Raw genomic sequence first — 6,097 nt, 5'->3', positions numbered from 1 at the left:
TTGCATGATTTAATACACGACCTAAAATCACAGCCCCATGAACAAATTAGAAATAAAGAAAAGTCAGAAACATTGGCAAAGGGTGGGCCTTGGCACATAAATATCACAGTGGTTCACTCAAATGACAGTAATAATTACTGTCTTCCCATGAACACTTCAACTCTATAAAAACATTTTTCCACATTAGAAAATTCATTCTCTAAGCCAGAAATCACCATATGAAGAAAAAAAAAACCCAACAAGCCAATCCCAAACCATAACAAATCAGTCACTGGGCCTACTGAAGATTTAGGAAGAAAACAGCATTTCACTATTAGAACTTTAAACAGGTTCTCTCCTAGGACAGAACCACTCAAAGGTAGAAAAAAACACCATCAGGGGTAGATTTGCACAGGACAGAAAGGCAACCAGCCCCAGAGAAGTACACATCATTTAGGAAAGCTGAGCAGAATCTCCTTTCTAATTCTCCTTACAGCTTCAAAATCTTTCTGAGCAGTTTCCACCATACTGAATGCTAGATAGGAAACATTTATGTATTTATTTTTATGTATAAAACTGTGTGTGCACGTAAAGAGGCTACAAGTCTGAAACGGGGAGAGAGCATAGCCCCGGTTACACCAAGAACCATGGAAATACAGGGGAAAATGTCAGGATATGACTGTATTTTACTTTGAAACATATTTCCTATTCCTTCCCCTATATGCCATCAATATTTCCATTTCCCACCATGGCAGAAACACCATGTCATGATCCATACCCAGTCTTCATAGCTGCAGCAGTGTCCTTTCCTTTGCATTGCTACTCAGTCCCAATGCAAAAAACCCCTAACATGCACGAGGGAATAACCCATTTCCTTTGTTTTGTAGACAGAACCAATACCTGTAACTACTACACAAAGCATCGTCCCAATGCAAGTGTCAGGTATGCAGAGAACCTATTTTTCATATAACAAATGATCCTCTTCCTACTGTTGTAATCTGAAAAAAAATTAAAGCCATTACATGTGTCATGAATAATGATTTTTTTTTTCAGATGTGTCCTAACATTTTGTCTGTCTTCAAACTGACATATGTTGAGCAGTTCCAGGATGAAATATACAGCTGTTTAATTTCTTTGTAAGTTTTAATTATTGAGAGGCATTACATCATAGGATACTCGTTCTTTTTTTATTAGAAAGACTGATTTATAGTTAACTGATTTTGAATGCTAACATAATTTCACATTAAGTCTTTGATAGTTAGGAGGCTAGATGCCACATCTACCATTTCACTTTATGATTTAATTATTGTAATAGGCATAATAAACCTTTCTGAAATATCCTAATATTTAAAAGAATAAAAAAACCTCACCTCAGTGCTGTTACCAGAAAAAAAAAATAGCTAGCAGTCTGTGTTCTATCCCTTTAATTTACTACCATAACATGAAGAGTGACAGTAAACGAAGTAATTCTGTAAACACTAAGGAAAAAATGCCGTTGCGCATTAGCTAGAATTGAAATCAAACAAAAATACCTTTATTTTATAATCAGCACTAATTCACGACTGAGCTGACAAAAATACACTCATGGATAAATCCCTGAAACATAGAGTGATTCTTTTTTTGTCATAATTAGGCAAGAAATTTAATTCAAGAAGCTAAAGAACTTTATGTGTTGAAAGCAAGTTCATAAATATACAGTTTCTAGAGACACAGGTCACAACCATTACATTTTCATAACTTATAAAGTAGTAAGTCATTCAAGAGAAACACACTAGAACCAACCTGGATTAAAAAATAGTATTTGGCTCATCAAGACAAACATCAGTCCAGTCTAAGGCTACAAAACAAATTCAGTAACTTACATCTTCTGTCATTGTTATTATGGTCACTATTCGGTAGAAAAAGCTAAGGAAATCCAAGTACATAGAGAGTGTCATACTCTGATTAAACAGGACAAAAACAGGAACAAGATTAGAGTTTAGAATCCAGATGACGTGATACACAAATTTCATTTTGGTGATGCACCAGGCAGTGGTTTGAAAGTAAAATAAAAATTAAGGTAACACAGGCTAAGGTAACACACAACCTTGCAGTGCATGTTCAGGCTTTAATGCACCTACCTATTAATTCAGTGCCTTTTCTCACAGAGACAAGAAAAAATACAGCAAGAATGATAATACAGATGTACAATGAAGTAACAAAACTCTCGCCATCACTTGTAGATATGAGATACCTGCTGTGTATATACCAGCAAACTTCCACTGGCTCAGGAAGGCATCAGGAACTTCATTGTCAAAAACAATATAAAGCAGAACCATGGAGGCAACAAACAGGCATTGCCTTAGGTCTGAGAGAGACTGAGGGAAAACTGTCCTGAGGCAGGTATGCCTTCAGACCTCAACAACTAGGGAGTGTCAAGAGTGGAGCCAGCTGCAACTGCAAGGAAAGCAGTACTATAAACTCAAACATGTGACAGGATGTTGTCTTTGATCCTCTCTGTAATGGGCTCTGAAAGACCCTATGGAAGAGTACTTTAGGAAACACCAAGTCCTTTCCTAAAAACAGACCCATGACCCAAGAGATACACTGGGGGAGACAGAAAAGCTCATTCCCTCTTCATACGCATGCACTGCAACAGATTGCTGGAACTGTGTTCATTCAATGAATAATTAATGACAGTTGATTTCCAAGATCATGATGTTCCATCAGCACCTAATAACATAGTATATAATCAAGAACAGTGCTTGCTGTTACTTATAGTTGTGATAAAGTTCTATTTCCTACATCTACACACACAAGCAAAGAAACTCTTCAATAAGGTTGACTTAACAATGAGACTGATCCATCTTGCTGAAATTCAGTTACCTCAGTGATTTTATGAACAATTACACATACACAAAAACACAAAAGGAAAAACTAAGAGGCAGCATAACAAAATAAGTTTTCTGCCCTATTACATACCATTTTATTCATCATACTTAACAAAGCTAAACCTGTACAAATTTATACATTTTGCTTTGAAGGAACTGTTTACTAGCTCAAAATATGAAAATAGAAACTTTGAACTTATGGTCCCTTTTGCAATTTTTGTGCAGTCACTATCAATGTATCAGCACAAAGCTTTTGACAGATAAAAAAAAAAAAAGACCCTGAACAAAAGACAAAGACCACAGGGCCCTCATCCAGGCTACCCAAAACAGGTATCAAGCTGATGTCCCTGGTCATCTCAAAAGCCAAATCCAGTTTGTTACATAGAAAAGTGAAATTATAGCCATTAGTAAAGAACTTGAGAAGCTAATTTTAACAGTAAAAAGAAATTGGATCAAAACTACATGTACAGTAAAGACACAGGTAAACAGACACAACTGTTCAATTCAAGATCACATTTTTACACACGGGAAATACTACATTCTGATCTACCAGTATGGCTTTTCCCATGAATAGGTGGGTGCTTTCAGACTTACTAGAAGTGATTAATTATGTTAGGAAGAACTAATATCAAGAAATGAAATTGAGATTAATGCAAAATTTATAGCATTAAGATAGACACCACTATGGTTTAATTTTGGAAGATGTTTTACCTTCAATTTGTGATACTCTGGCAGCATATTTCACCTGTGAACTTACTTCTTACAACACTGAAAGATAATTATAATTATCTTTAATTATAATAATTAAAAAAAAATCAATAAACTGAAATGCACCTGAGCAAAACAAAAATTAAAGTTCAAAGACTAAAGAAAGCAGAAGCCAAGTTTTGGCTTGTGGACATGCAGAAAATTAAAAAAAAAACAAACCAAGTTAACAGCTATTGGCACTTATCCATAATATGCTGTAAGGTGATGTAATAAAACACAGCTAATAAATGTGATCAGCTCACAATGAAACTGTACAAGCCATTAATTCACACTGAAACAATACACCTGACTGCAGCTTTGAGCAAAAAACCAGAACTGAAAATTCTATTTTATTCAAACTTAAAAAACCATTTCAGCTAGTTTAAAGACATTAATCCCCAAAGTTTTACAGTAACTGATGATTTTCAATCACTCACACAACCACAGTGTAAATCCCTGAAACATGGATTTATTATAGGAATACTGATAAAACCTTAACAGATACAAATGATACATCACACAGCGTCTTACACCTTAAGGGCAAGTACTTGACTCAGGTTGGTAGGTGCATCACTCCTACTTTTACACTCTAATACCATCCTCTAGAACCAAATGGTTTAAATTGAATTTACAACAGTTTGCAGTTACCTAAAAGCAATGATTTTTTTAAAATCAAGCTATAAAAGAGTCTTCTGACCAGTATTTTAAAACTTTTGGAAAGAGAACATCCTAGTGGGGACTGAACACAGTATGCAAGGAGAGTCATTGCAGTGAACTTCAAAGTCATTTCAGAATCATCATCCCTGAAGAGATTTAGCATACAGCAGTATGTCCCTTGACATCAGTTACACGGTGCATGTTTATCTGTGCATCTTAGGACCTCATTGTACCAGCAGGTCTTAGGACTGTTGAAATTAATCTCATTCTGGCACAAGCTTTCTGTGGGGTAGGGCAATTCCTAAATGAAAGGCACTCCGTTATGAGTGAAATCAGAATTATCAGCAATGTAAATGGGTAAGTTGTAACATACTGAAGGGAAATGCTGCAGCTTACACGAGGTTTAAAATTAGGTACTTTCTGTAAAATAGGTGAAAAAATATTTAGAGCAGCTGTAGTGCATCTGTTTATATGCACACAGACACTAGCCATTGTACAAGCAGAGATCTTCCAAGTATCTCATCAGTTGTTTGGTTTTTCCCTCCAGTGCTTTTCTCACTTGGGTGAAACCAAGCTTCTACAGTTCAAGGTGACTCGCAGAACAGTCCACCACTGCACTGTACCCTGCAGCACACAGCAAGTACATCTCTAGAGAAGCTGCAAGTGTGGTCCTTGGTAGTAGAACAAGAGCACAGGCACACAGCACTAGTTAGTACTCCTTATTTCTCTTCATGCCTTGCCTTTATTTTCCACCCCCCTTCTTAAAAAAAAATCATCTTGGAAATACAGCTTTCCTTAAGGACAGAAAAACTCATGCTTGTTAGTCTGACTAAGGGATGTGCAAAACAGAAGTAATTTCCCTGAGGCAAAGATCTTCAAGTCATGCCTAGTTTACATTGTCTATTCTTATTTCACTTGTTAAAGTATTTGGCACACAGGCCTTGACCACTGACTGAGTCTCTCAGTATTATCACAGTCTGTATTATACATTTATAGAATAAAGCAGAAGTTGCAAATTCTTCATTCTCTCATTCTGGTTTGGTTTTCACATTTACTGATTAAAATCCCTTTCCTTCTCAAGGGTGGCACTAGGTCTCCTAGGCATGGAGGTAGAGTAGAAACTTCTACTACATTTAAAGGTTATCATGAATACTGAATGCCTAAAAGGGCAATCACAGTAGGTTGTGGACTCAGATCACAGAGTAACAGGGTGACATTTAATATCCTGTTACATACAGCCTGTTACTTGGTCAAAAGTAGGTGATTAAATAGTTGCTTCTTGATTTATATTATGAAAACCATCCAGAGAGGAAAAAAAGTCATGTTATAAGTGCCTCCAGTCTAAAACATGTAAGAAAAGCCTGAAACCAAGTCTTCCCAGTTTTCCCTTTTAAAATATAAATTGCACTTGTACAAAGCAATCCAAAAAGCCTAAATAGCAGTAAAAATCTGAAGCTGCCTTGCTGTACCCAAAGAGTATTTGTGTTCAGCATCTGAAGTACAGGCAACTAGTTTTCAGCCATTCTGCACACAGAGCCATTTGCTGTACACCTTTTGCTTTGAAACGGCCTGCCATTAAATGCCATGCCACTGGGTGGGGAATAAACAAAGAAATTAAAAACAATAGCAGGAGTTTAAGGCCTTTATCTCCACGAGGAGCTGAAAACTGTGGCACAACCCATGACCAATACTAGCAAATTAGCACACTCCTACCCAGGGCTTCCAAAATCAGTCATTCTTTCCAACATTTGCCACACAGACAATCACACCAACAGCAAGCAACAGCTCCAATTAAGCATTTTAAGGTCTTCAAAAATTCATACCAAAGGGCACTTCTGAGAAAG

The sequence above is a fragment of the Passer montanus genome, unplaced genomic scaffold, assembly GCF_014805655.1.
Source record: "Passer montanus isolate IOZ18808 unplaced genomic scaffold, ASM1480565v1 scaffold4, whole genome shotgun sequence".
Taxonomy (NCBI): domain Eukaryota; kingdom Metazoa; phylum Chordata; class Aves; order Passeriformes; family Passeridae; genus Passer; species Passer montanus.
The sequence above is the reverse complement of the archived record's forward strand: the minus strand, read 5'-3'. Positions refer to the sequence as shown.